Below are 13,926 nucleotides of genomic sequence, written 5' to 3' on the forward strand. Positions count from 1 at the left end.
GAACTGTGTCCTGAAATTTTCTCTTGTATGGTCTGCTATTACCTCAAACAAAATGTGTCTAACGTTGGACTTAACATTTTTCCGTCCACTTTAAACCTCCTCTTTTCTTTTTTCTCTTTTTCTTTCCTTTCCTTTCTCTCCCCCTCCTTTCCTCCCCCGTCCCTCCTTTTATTTATTTTTTTCTTTTCTTTTCTTTCTTTCTCTTTCTTTTTCTTTCTTTCTTTTTCTTTTCTTTTCTTTTCTTTTCCTTTCTTTCTTTCCTTCCTTCCTTCCTTCCTTCCTTCCTTCTTTCTAAATGGCACCGCTATTCTTTATATTATCTAAGCTTGACACTTAGTGGTCATGTCTTTCCCTATTCAGCTAGTCACCAAATCCTACTATTTCTGTCCGTTGTTATGATCATTATCACATCTGACTCTTTTCCATTGTTACTGCACTCTATCTAGTATAGTGCCTGGTCACCTGATGCTTGTATTAGTGCAGTAGTTTCCTAGCAATAGAATTTTCTCTTGAGTTTTTATACCACTTTCTTTTTTTCATTGTTTTTTTTTTTTTTTTTTTTTTTAAAGATTTTATTTATTTATTTGACAGAGAGAGACACAGTGAGAGAGGGAACACAAGCAGGGGGAGTGGGAGAGGGAGAAGCAGGCTTCCCACAGAGCAGGAGCCCGATGTGGGGCTCGATCCCAGGACCCTGGGATCATGACCTGAGCCGAAGGCAGACACTTAACGACTGAGCCACCCAGGCGCCCCTCTTTTTTTCATTGTTAATATGAATAGTATCTTTTTAAAATTATGTTCAGTTAGCCACTGTATAGCACATCAGTAGTTTTTGATGTAGTGTTCAGTGATTCATTAGTTGTGTATAACACCCAGTGCTCATCACAACATGTGCCCTCCTTAGTACCCATCACCCTGTTACCCCCTCCCCCCACCCCCCTCCCCTCTGAAACCCTCAGTTTGTTTCCCGGGCCCATAGTCTCTCATGGTTCATCTCCCTCTCCGATTTCTCCCCCTTCAGATTTCCCTCCCTTCCTCTATGGTCCTCTGTGCTATTGCTTATGTTCCACATATGAGTGAAATCATATGATACTTGTCTTTCTCTGCTTGATTTACTTCACTTAGCATAATTCCCTCCACTTCCATCCATACCACTTTCTCTGTAAGTTTCACATGAAAGTTGTGAAAAGCTATTTTGGATTATAGTTGATTGTGTCTCTTTCTCATCATTGTCTTTTTCATCTTTGTATCCCACAAAAGACTTGCATCATGGTTGGTAATCAACAAATGTTTTTGAGAATATGGTATTCTAACTATAATTTCTTTTCCTTATAATGTATTTTATACAGTATTGTCATGTTCTTTCATTCATTTAACAAATATTTATTGAGTGCTTATTATGTGTCAAGGACTCTTTTAGGTGCTAAGGATAGAGTAATCAACAAACAAAACAAATAGATATGTATGACTCCTGGTCTAGTAAGGATAGAAGAATGACAAGTAAGCAAAATATATAGTGTGTTAAATGGTGATAACTGCAAAGGAGAAAAAAAAAATGATGGAGTATGAAGGGAGTATCAAGGGTGAAAGGTTGACATTTTGGATAAAGTGGCCATGAAGGCCCTTCTGTAAAGGTGGCATTCGAATAGGGACTTGAATTGAGTGGGGAGGGAATATCTGGGGAAGGAGTGTTCCAGGCAAAGGGAACAGCAGGTGCAAAGGACCTCAAGGTACAGGTGTGCCTGGCATGTTTGAATACTGGGGAGGAGCAGAGTGGAAGATTAGTAGTAGGAATCAAGGGGAGAGAGATTTGAGTGGGAAGACACAGACTGTAGGTCACAATATTAGGAGTGTGGTTTTACTCTTAATGAAACATACAAGTGAAATCATCTGACTTACATGTTAACAGAATCATTGTGGTACCCATATTGAGGAGCAAGGGGAGATAGGGAGATCAGTTAGGATCTTTGACATCAATCCTGGTCAGAGATAATGGTGGCCCAGACTTCAGTGATAGCAGTGGGAGTAGTGAGAGGTATTCTGGTTTGGGAATATTTGAAGTAGAGCCAACATAATTTTCTGATGGATTGGATGTGAGGTACAAAAGGAAAAGAAGAGTCAAGGATCATTTGAACGTCTTTGGCCTGAGCAGCTAAAGGATGGAATTGCCATTAATTGGGAATGTAGGTGGCTCTGAGAGGAGCAGGTTTGGCAGGGGATTTTCGGGAGTTAAGCTTGGCATGTGCTAAGTTTGTGATGCCTGCTTGACATCCATGCTGAGTAAGACTGTCTAGGTTCATGTGGGTATACTAGACTGAAGTTCAGGAAGGAGGTCTGGAAGTCATCAGCGTAGAGATAATATTTAAGATTATGAGACCATTTGAGTCATCTAGAGAGATAAGTGTAGAAAGAAAGATTAAACATTTTGAAATACCTTACTCCTTCATAACTCTGCTTGTTGCATACACACAAAGGCTGCAGGTTCTCCATGGCCTTTCACAGTGTATTTTCATATAAATCTTTTCTTTCAGTCAAACTGAAGTACCTATGTTGCCTAAGCTCTCCTTTTGCATTGTTGCTTTCCTATTTTTGCTCATTGTATTCCTTTTACTTAGAATGCTTTGACTTCTCTTTACTCAGTTTTATTTTGTAAAATTCTGTATCTTTTATTCCATTCCCTTTATCTTGTCTGTGTTGTAAAGTTCGTCATATTTTTATATGTGTCCTTTTTTCCTAGTGAGCTAATGAGATATATCACAGGGGCCATGATTTTCAATGTTTTCTACAGAGATCAGAATCCCAGTTCTACTCCTCAGAGGCAATCTGTGGAGAAACAGTTTTTCCAAACACTAGAGACTTGGAGGAAGCAAGGATGTTTGGGAACATCTGGATATTGATTCTGTTTTCTCCTCTTAAATAAAGTTGCGGCCTTATCGGCACTGGATTTGGCTCAAGAACCAGCAGGAACCCAGATGTTTGTAATTTCTTCCCATTAAAGGATATGGCTTGTTAGGGGTGGTTCTTCCCAAAATGATGATGTAAGCCCTGAATTTAAAAGAGAAGTAGAACCATAACAATTCGGCTTGTCAGATATTGCCAGACCCTACCTTGCCCTCCTGCTGGTAGTGCAGGACTCTCGAGGCCAGTGGAAGCAGTGCTGAGATATTCTACATCTATGCCTGCTCTGAGTGTCCGTCTCACTACTGATAAGATTTTGGATATTAGGCTAAGTAATTGGAAACTAAATTTAAACTTGTGTGAGCGTCTTTGTTCATTCATGTGTTGTGTTCTTTCTTCTAATTCATAGCTGCTACCTAACCTTTATTTAGGACTTACTTACATGGGCTAGTCAGTTTTAATGCTCTACAAGTATTAACTCTTTTAACCGTAATATCCAAATGAATTAGCCATTTTCAGATAAGGAAATCGAGAAGAGTGAGTAACCTTCTTCAGTAATGCTATTAATACTAAGTAGAGGAGTTGGGTTTTGATCCCAGGAAGTTTTGATCCAGAGCTTATACTTCTTTTCTTTTTTTAAAGATTTTATTTATTTTTCTATATATTTGAGAGAGAGAGAGAGAGAGTGTGCACACATGAGTGAGCACGAGCAAGGGCAGAGCGAGAGGGAGAGGCAGACTGCCTGCAGAGCAGGGAGCCCCATGCGGGTTGATCCCAGGACCCTGGGATCATGACCTGAGCCAAAGGCAGACGCTTAACCGCCTGAGCTGCCCAGGCACCCCCAGAGTTTATACTTTTATTATTTATTTATTTTTATTAAAAAAAATTTTTAAAGATTTTATTTATTTGTCAGAGAGAGAGAGAGAGCGCGCGGGTGAGCACGGGGGAGCAGCAGGCAGGGGGAGAAGCAGACTTCCCACTGAGCAGGGAGCCCAATGTGGGACTCGATCCCAGGAAGCTGGGATCATGACCTGAGCTGAAGCCAGGCGTCCCAAGCTTATACTTTTAAATGCTGTACTATACTAGCCTGTCTGAAATGCTGCAAGCAGGTTTTAATTATTGTTGTCCTCTAATGAATGCCTCTATAATTTAAAATAATATACTTACATCACTGTTTCTTGATTCATCATCTAAGGCAGTAACTGTTGATGACCTGCCGTTAAAGATGAGGATTTAGTTCATTTACGCTACTCTTGTGCTACTTCAAATTTTATATAGTTATATATTATTGATGTTATTTTGTCTATCTTTGCAATTCCAGTATACCTAAAACTCTATTTCATGTTCCATTAACTATTAACAGTATCTCTTATTTCTCATTTTATAAAGTGAGGATATTATCACTTATACCCTTTACTTCAACTCTTTTACCTCCTTTCTGCCTTTTAACTTCTGTCAGATATCTATTTACTTTAAAATTATCAGTTGATAATAGTTATATTCTATTTAAAGAAGGCAATATAACATTGTGGTTAAGAATGTAAACATTAGGGCGCCTGGGTGGCTCAGTTGGTTAAGCGACTGCCTTCGGCTCAGGTCATGATCCTGGAGTCCCGGGATCGAGTCCCGCATCAGGCTCCCTGCTCGGCAGGGAGTCTGCTTCTCCCTCTGACACTCCCCCCTCTCATGTGCTCTCTCTCTCTCTCTCACTCTCTCAAATAAATGAATAAATAAAATCTTTAAAAAAAAAAAGAATGTAAACATTAGAGCCAGGCTGCCTGGTTTCAAATCCAGGCCATAGAACATCCTAGCTGTATGAACTGGCAAGTTATTCAATCTCTTTGTGCCTCACTTTCCTCAGCTGTAAAATGGGGATAATAGTGGTATTTATTTCACAAGATTATTATGATGCTTAAATAATTTAATATATGTAAAACATTTAAAATAGGACTTGGTACATAATAAGTACTATATGAGTAATTTCTATTAGTGTTAAAATTTTTCTGTAATTGTAGTTAACTCTTCCATGCTTTCAATTTATTCTAAAAGTTAAAACCATTAAACAACTTTTAACTGTTTAACTTATTATGATTATATAATACAGAACCAAATAGTATATATTGTGATTGTATTTCTTTGTCTGTGTCCAGAGTCATCACCCTGAGGATAATGCTTCTGGGATCAAGGTAAATGGATTATTTTTTCTTCTATGTAAATTTCTCAAAATTATGTAATATTTTAATTTTCTTTATAATTGAACCTTGACTTTCTTATGTATTGTTTTTCCTTTTAGAGTTAGGACTTAACTGTTTTTTCTTCTGATTAACAAAAGAATAAGAAACCTTCATTCTGAAAATTATCTGCCTTCTCTGTCATACTGGGTTATAGAATCTACTTTCTTCTTGGTGACAGTCCTTTTAGAGCCTTTTGTCTTTCTGATCCACTTGGGATCTGTTACTCTCTAGGTTGGCTGCAGAGTTATCATTCTGGATTTTTTGTTTCTTTGCTATGATCCTGGGGTAGATCTTCTATTTCTTAGATCCAGTGTTTTCTTTGTTTCTCACTTCATTTTACTGAATAACATTTTCAGTATCTTCAGAACATTGCCTGGTAACAAATTTTATGGTTCTTAAGTGTCTGAAAATGTTTTTTTTTTTTTGATCCTTATACTTGATGGACCTGTGGATATAGAATTTTAAATTCGAAACATTTTTCCTTCAGAACTTTAAAGACATGCCATATTGCCTTCTAGAATTTCGTGCTGTTACTGAGAAGCTTGATGCCTGTTTATTTCTTGCCTTTCTGGGAGGTTTTAAGATATTTTCCTTATACAACTTATGCTCAGAAATCTAAAGAATGTGTCTAGATATTGATCTTATTTTTTTCATTTGTCTGTTAGCCATTTGTATATCTTCTTTGGAGAAATGTCTGTTCATGTCTTCTGCCCATCTCTTGACTGGATTTTTTGTTTTTTGTGTGTTGAGTTTGATAAGTTCTTTATAGATTTTTGGATACTATCCCTTTATCTGATATGTAATTTGCCAATATTTTCTCCCATTCCATAGGTTGCCTTTTAGTTTTGTTGATTGTTTCCTTTGCTGTGCAAAAGCTTTTTATCTTGATGAAGTCCCAATAGTTCATTTTTGCTTTTGTTTTCCTTGCTTCTGGAGATGTGTCTAATAAGAAGCTGCTGTGGCCAAGGTCAACGAGATTGCTGCCTGTGTTCTCCTCTAGGATTTTGATGGGTTCCTGTCTCATATTGATTATTTCCTCTATATTTTCTTGCTTTTCTTTCTCTGGAACTTCTCTTAGTCTGATGTTGAATCTCTTAATTTATTCTCCATTTCTTGTATCATTTGTTCTTCTGTATTTTTCTCTCTTTTTGCTGTATGTTTTAGGAAATGTCCTTGTCTTTATTTTTCAGTCCTTCTTTTGAAAAATGTTTTCAGCAGTCATATTTATTTTCAAAGAACTCTGTTCCTTTAGTGTTCTTTGTTTCTATGGCATCCTGTTCATGTTTTATAGATACATTATCTTAAAATTCTGTAAAGATACTAGTTAGAATTTTTTTACATTGTCTTCTTCCTGAATATTCTTTGGGACTAATAATCTTTGAGAATGATCTCTGAAATTAGTTTCTTTTTCTTTCTTTTTTTTTTTTTTTCTTCCCTGCTCCCAGTTTTCTTCATATGTTTGGAAATTCTTCAAACTTGTTTTTAAGAATAAAGAATACATTGATGATTACTGGAAGCTGATGTGAGTTTTCTCTGTTATTGAATAAATAGATATACTTCTGATAGGTTTCCTTTCTGAGTGGAAGGCTGACTGAGGGCTCTGTCTCTGTGGGTGAGTTACATCAACTGGAAAGCTTAGTTTAGGATGTATAGGCAGGGGCCTGGCTGCTCTCAGTGTTCCTTCATTGCTCTTTGACTTTACTCTGGTTGTTATCACTCAGTCAATCACTAAATCTAGCTAGCTGGCCGGTATAAATCTCTGAAAAGCTTAGATAGATTTATTGGTTGTCTTTTGTTGTATAGGAAACTTCCTAAGGTTTAGCGAAGCTTAGTGGCTTAAAACAGCAACCATTTACTTAGCTCACCATCTTGTGGATCAGGAGATTAGGCTGGGATCAACTGGATGGTTTTGGTCTCAGCCTGGCTCCCTCATGCATTTTTGTTCAGCTGTTTAACTAGATGGCTGTGTTTATGAGAGTGATGAACTCTTGGCTGAGGCATTGGGGGCAGTTGGGCCTTGTGTCTCTCTCATCCTGAGCAGGCTAATCTAAACTTATTCACATGACAGTTTCAGGGATCTAAGCAAGGTAGCAGAATTGCAAGGACTTCTGAAATACAGACTTAAAACTGGCTTAGAACTTACAGTGTCACTTCTGTTGGACTCTTGGCAAAACAAGTGAAAAAGCCAGCTTAGATTCAGGGAATAAGGGAATAGACTGTACCTTTTGATGGGAAGAGCTATGAAGTCATATTGCAAAGGGTATTAATTCAAAGAGAGGTAGAGAATTATGTTCAGCCATCTTTTCTAAGGAATTGATATATTACACTATATATTTAAAAATTTACTTTTGAAAATAAAGTTTTATAGTTTCCTTTGTGTGTGTGTGTGTGTGTGTGTGTGTGTGTGTGTATGTATGTATGTATGTATCTATATAAACTGTATACAGTTGACCCTTGAACAATGTGGGGGTTAGAGGTGCTGACCCTGAAAAGTTGAAAATCTGCATATAACTCTTGACTCTCCCAAAACTTTACTAATAGCCTGCTGTTGACTGGAAGCCTTACTGGTAACATAAACAGTTGATTAACACATACTTTGTATGTTATATGTATTATATATTATATTCTTATAATACAGTAAGGTAGAGAAAAGAAAATGTTATTAAGAAAATCATAAGGAAGAGAAAATACATTTACATTACTGTGCTGTAAAAAAATTCCGCATGTAGGTGGACTTGCACAGTTGAAACCATTTTGTTTAAGGGTCAACTGTCTGTCTTTGAGAGCTCCCTCACCCTCATTCCCTGTATGCTATGCAAAGCCAAGTCCTGTCAGTTTTACTTTCTAACTACTCTGCAATTCATCCTTTTTTTTTTTTTTTCCTGCTGCTACCACACTAGCATAATAATAATCTGGACATAGATTATTATCCAAGATTCTACTCATGTACCATTGCAATAATATTTTAACCAATTTTTACAATAGCATCATTCATCTACCCCTTGTAGCCCCCCCTCCACCCCTACACATATCAGAAGTTAATTCTCCATACTACAACTGGGGTCTTCCTTTTATAATGCAAATCTGATCACATCCTCTTCTCTTTAAAAAGTGTCAATAACTTTTTGTGACCCTCAAGGTGAAGATCATAATTCTTACTGTAGCCTACAAGGAAATGCTATTATTGTTGAGATCTGAGAAATGTATAAATGTGTGAGACAGTTTCTAATATGGCATGGTTTTGAACTCATTTAAGGACCTACAGTTAAGATGATATTCTTCTAGGGACGCCTGGGTGGCTCAGTCGGTTAAGCGTCTGCCTTTGGCTCAGGTCATGATCCCACGGTCCTGGGATCGAGTCCCACATCAGGCTCCCTGCTTAGCGGGGAGACTGCTTCTCCCTCTCCTTCTGCTGCTACTGCTCTCTCTCTCTCTGTGTTTGTCAAATAAATAAATAAAATCTTCAAAAAAAATAAAAAAAAGATGATATTCTTCTAAATTAATGTTTAGTCAGTGAAGGCAAACATAGGTTTTACATAGGTGGATAAATTTGTAAAATTAATGGATATTTTTAATTGCTCATTATTTGTGTGTTATAGACACCTGTTTTTCTGTTAATCATTTTCTTTTTTTCCCACTTTATTGAGGTACAATTGACATATAACATTGTGTAAGGTTAAGGTGTACGGTGTGGTGATTTGATACAGATATATATTGTGAAAGGACTACCACAATAGGGTTAGTTAACACCTTTATCACCTCACATAATCACTGTTTTTGTGTCTGTTGGTGAGAACATTTAAGATATATTCTTTTTTTTTTAAAGATTTTATTTATTTGAGAGAGCACGTGTGTGCGCGTGAGCGGAGGGGAGGAGCAGAGGGAGAAGGAGAAGCAGATGCCCAGCCAAGCAGGGAGCCTGATGTGGGGTCAGTCCCAGGTCTCCGGGATCATGACCTGAGCTGAAGGTGGATGCTTAACCGACTGAGCCACCCAGGTGCCCCTTAAGATCTATTCTTGTAGCAGTTTTCAAATATATAATATGATATTTTTAACTATAGTCACCATACTGTACATTAGATCATCAGAACTTATTCATCTTATAACTGAAGTTTGTACCTTTGACCAGCATCTTCCCATTTCCCCCACCTTGCAGCCCCTTATGGCACCTGCCCACCACCGTTCTACTCTGTTTCTATTAGCTTGCCTTTTTTCAGATACCATATGTAGTGAGGTTATATAATATTTGTCTTTCTCTGTCTGACTTATGTCATTTAGTATAATGCCCTCAAGATCCATCCATGTTGTAGTAAATGGCAGGATTTCCTTCTCATGGCTGAATAATATTCTGTTGTGTGTGTGTGCACGTTTGTGTGTGTGTGTGTGTGTGTGTGTGTGTATATATATATATATGTAATTGGATATGTATAAGTGACATACAATATTAGTTTCAGGAAGCAGTAGTGATTCGACATTTATATATGTTACTCAGTGCTCACAATAAGTGTAGTCACCATCTGTCACCCTACAACATTATTAAAATATTGACTATACTCCGTATGCTGTACTTTTCATCTCTGTGATTTATTTTATAAATGGAAGTTTGTATCTCTTGATCTCCTTCACCTGTTTGCCAATTCCCTACACCCCTCCAATCTAGCAACCCCCAGTTTGTTCTCTGTATTTATGAGTCTCTTTCTGTTCTGTTTTGTTTGTTTGCCTCCCCCCCTTTTTTTTAAGATTCCACATATAAGTGAAATCATATGGTATTTGCCTTTTTCTGTCTGACTTATTTCACTTAGTGTAATACCTTCTAGGTCCATCCATGTTGTCACAAATGGGAAGATGTCATTCTTTTTTTTTTTTAAAGATTTTATTTATTTGAGAGAGAGAGAGTGAGAGAGAGAGAGCATGAGAGGAGGTAGGGTCAGTGGGAGAAGCAGACTCCCCACCGAGCAGGGAGACCGATGCGGGACTCGATCCCGGGACTCCAAGATCATGACCTGAGCCGAAGGCAGTCGCTTAACCGACTGAGCCACCCAGGCGCCCCGCCCCGATGTCATTCTTTTTTTATGCTGAGTAATATTCCATTGTATATGTATATTTACCCCATCTTCTTTATCCATTCATCTTTTGATGGACACTTAGGTTGCTTCCATATTTTTACTGTTGTAAACAATGCCACAGTAAACATAGGTGTGTATATATCTTTTCAAATGAATGTTTTTGTTTTCTTCAGATAAACAGAAGTGGAGTTGCTAGATTGTATGATATTTCTGTTTTTAATTTTTTGAGGAACTTCCATACCATTTTCCAGGGTGGCCACACCAGTTTACGTTATCACAAAGAGTGTACAAGTCTTCCCTTTTCTCCACATCCTTGCCAAAATTTTTGTCTTTTTGTTACTAGCCATTCTAACAGGTGTGAGGTGATAGTTACCTCATTGTGGTTTTGATTTGCATTTCGCTGATGATTAGTGGTGTTGAGCATCTCTTCATATACCTGTTGGCCATTTGTTATGTCTTCTTTGGAAAAATTTCTCTTAAGGTCCTCTGCCCATTTTTTAAATTGGATTATTTTTTGCTATTGTGTTGTATGAGTTCCTTGTGTGTATATTTTAATAGTAACCCATTACCGATACGTGGTTTGCAGATATTTTCTTGCATTCTGTAGGTTGCCTTTTTATTTTGTTGATTGTTTCTTTTGCTGTGCAGAAATTTTTAGTTTGAAGTTGTCCCACTTATTTATTTTTCTTTTGTTGCTTATACTTTTGGTGTGATATAAAATCATTTCCAAAACCAATATCAAGGAGCTTTTCCCCTATGTTTTCTTCTAGGAGTTGTGTAGTTTCCCTTTTCTTGTTTCTTTATTGTTAGACCACTTGCCTCCAAAATGAGTATTGCAGTTCTGTGAGGTGTCTTAGGAAGATTTTGCAGAAAATAGATTTTTTTTTTGAGAATCTTTAAGCTGGGTGATGGAGAGTGTGCTTTGTAGTAGGTGTCTAATGCTGTAGTTTGCAATGTTCTCCTTTTTTCTCCCAACCTCCTCCTACCCAGACCACTAGCCAAACACAATTGCTTTTATTTTTCTGCTTGTCTATCCTTTTGTCAATAACCAAAATATATTTGTTCACTCCTGAGAATAGATTATGCAAGATTCTAATCATCTAGTCCAAATGGTAACTATTGTAGCTCTGTTGCAGCTAGAAGACCTTCAAAAGGTTTTTAGCTGAACAAAGGAAAAATATCTTCGTTTATTTTCTTTTGGATAGAATGGGGAACTTTTTGCTTATTTATTTTGGAGTGGAATGTGAGTCCTTTTAGGTGTATTAGGATTTTTCCAGGGACAATTTTGGGGTAAAGAAACTACTGCGTACATCAAAAGAATATAAGGATTTGTGCTGCCCAGCAGTCTACAAGATTTTATCCAAAGATTTCCATTTTAAAAAGGCTGTTAAATAGAACTACTACATAAATAATTAAAAGATAATTTTATGTAAATTTCAGAGGAGACTAATGCAGTAAGTTGGTAAGTGGGACTTTCCTGTTTCCTCTGATTTGGGGCTGAGGTCTTAGAGCTGAGAAGAGAATATATTAGTGCCTGGAAATTCTAAAGAGGGCTACTGCTCTGTTTGTGTAGAACTTGTTATGGTTACGGTCTCTGCCATGGAAGCAGTTCTAGGCAGTTCCTGGTATATGGTGGCTCTGTGCAGTTCCATATAACTGCCAACTCATTTATAGCTGCTTGGTGATTGTTGGATCCAGTGTTCCTCACTGCAGCTGTAGCCAGGTCAGGAGCCTACAAGATGCAGCCATGAAGGCACTGCCCTCATAGGGGCCCTGACCTAGTTGCTGGTCCATGAGATTCTTTCTTTCTTTGATTTTTTTTTCATATTTTTATTTAAATTCTAGTTAGTTAACATATAGTGTAATATTGGTTTTAGGAGTAGAGTTTAGTGATTCATCACTTAAATGTAATACCCAGTGCTCAACACAACAAGTGCCCTCACGCATTTAGCCCATCCCCCCACCCACCTCCCCTCCGGTAACCCTCAGTTTGTTCTCTGTAATTAAGAGTCTTTTTTTTTTTTTTTTTGAAGATTTTATTTATTTATTTGACAGAGAGAGACACAGCGAGAGAGGGAACACAAGCAGGGGGAGTGCGAGAGGGAGAAGCAGCTTCCCGCGGAGCAGGGAGCCCGATGCGGGGCTCGATCCCAGGACCCTGGGATCATGACCCGAGCTGAAGGCAGGCGCTTAAAGATTGAGCCACCCAGGTGCCCCTGTAATTAAGAGTCTCTTATGGTTTGCTTCCCTCTCTTTTTTTTATTCCCTTCCCCTATGTTCATCTGTTTTGTTCCTAAATTCCTCATAGAAATGAAATCATATGGTATTTGTCTTTTTCTGACTGACTTATTTTGCTTAGTATAATACTCTCTACCTTCATCCACACTGTTGCAAATGGCAAGATTTCATTCTTTTGGATGGCTAAGTAATATTCCATTATATATGTATACACACATACACATATATAGAGAGAGAGAGAGCACGTCTTCTTTATCGGTTCATCAGTTGATGGACATTTGGACTCTTTCCATAATTTGGCTATTGTTGTTAATGCTGCTATAAACATCAGGGTGCATGTGCCCATTCAAATCCATAGTTTTGTATCCTTTGGGTAAATATCTAGTAGTACAATTGCTGGGTCCTAAGATGATTCTATGTTTAACTTTTAGAGGAACCTCCAAACTGTTCTCCAGAGTGGCTGCACTAGTTTGCATTCCCACCAACAGTGTAAGAGGGTTCCCCTTTCTCTGTATCCTCGCCAACACCTGTTGTTTCCTGTGTTGTTAATTTTAGCCATTCTAACAGGTGTGAGGTGGTATCTCATTGTGGTTTTGATTTTTATTTCCCTGATGATGAGTGATGTTGAGAGCATTTTTTCATGTGTCTGTTAGCCATCTGGATGTCTTCTTTGGAGATGTCTTCTGGCCATTTCTTAACTGGATTATTTGTTTTCTGGGTGTTGAGTTTGATAAGTTCATTACAGATTTTAGATACTAACCTTTATCAGCTTTTTGCACTTGCATATATTTTCTCCCATTCCATAGGCTGCCTTTTAGTTCTAGTAAGAAGTTGCTTTGGCTGAGTCAAAGAAGTTGTTGCCTGTGTTCTCCTCTAGGATTTTAATGGTTTCCTGTCTCACATTTAGGTCTTTCATCCATTTTTTAAAAAAAAGATTTTATTTTTTTTGTCAGAGGTAGAGAGCACAAGCAGGGGGAGTGGCAGGCAGAGAGAAGCAGTCTCCCCACGAGCAAGGAGCCTGATGTGGGACTCGATTCCAGGACCCTGGGATTGTGACCTGAGCCAAAGGCAGACGCTTAACCAACTGAGCCACCCAGGCATCCGGTCTTTCTTCCATTTTGAATTTATTTTTGTGTATTGTGTAAGAAAGTGGTCTAGATTCATTCTTCTGCATGTTGCTGTCCACTTTTCTCAACACCATTTGTTGAAGAGACTGTCTTTTTTCCATTGGATATTCTTTCCTGCTTTGTGGAAGATGAGTTGGCCATATAGTTGTGGGTCCATTTCTCGGTTCTCTATTCTGTTCATTGATCTATGTGTCTGTGTTTGTGCCAGTATCATACTGTCTTAATTACTACAACTTTGTAACAGAGCTTGAAGTCCGGAATTGTGTTGCCTCCAGTTGTGTTTTTCAAGATTGCTTTGGCTATTCAGGGTCTTTTGTGGTTCTGTACAAATTTTAGGATTGTTTGCTGTAGCTCTGTGAAAAA

At 37.9% G+C, this 13,926-nt stretch overlaps 1 long non-coding RNA gene across 1 annotated transcript in view; it reads left to right on the forward strand.

Annotated features, from left to right (window-relative positions):
- LOC118522646 (uncharacterized) overlaps window positions 1-13,926 on the forward strand; it is a 1,210,141-nt gene that overhangs the window by 13,311 nt on the left and 1,182,904 nt on the right. Inside the window, exon 3 of the long non-coding RNA XR_013440670.1 lies at window positions 5,049-5,084. This is a non-coding gene — a long non-coding RNA (uncharacterized LOC118522646). The remainder of the gene's footprint in view (window positions 1-5,048; window positions 5,085-13,926) is intronic.

The sequence above is a fragment of the Halichoerus grypus genome, chromosome 8 (genome assembly GCF_964656455.1).
Source record: "Halichoerus grypus chromosome 8, mHalGry1.hap1.1, whole genome shotgun sequence".
NCBI lineage: Eukaryota > Metazoa > Chordata > Mammalia > Carnivora > Phocidae > Halichoerus > Halichoerus grypus.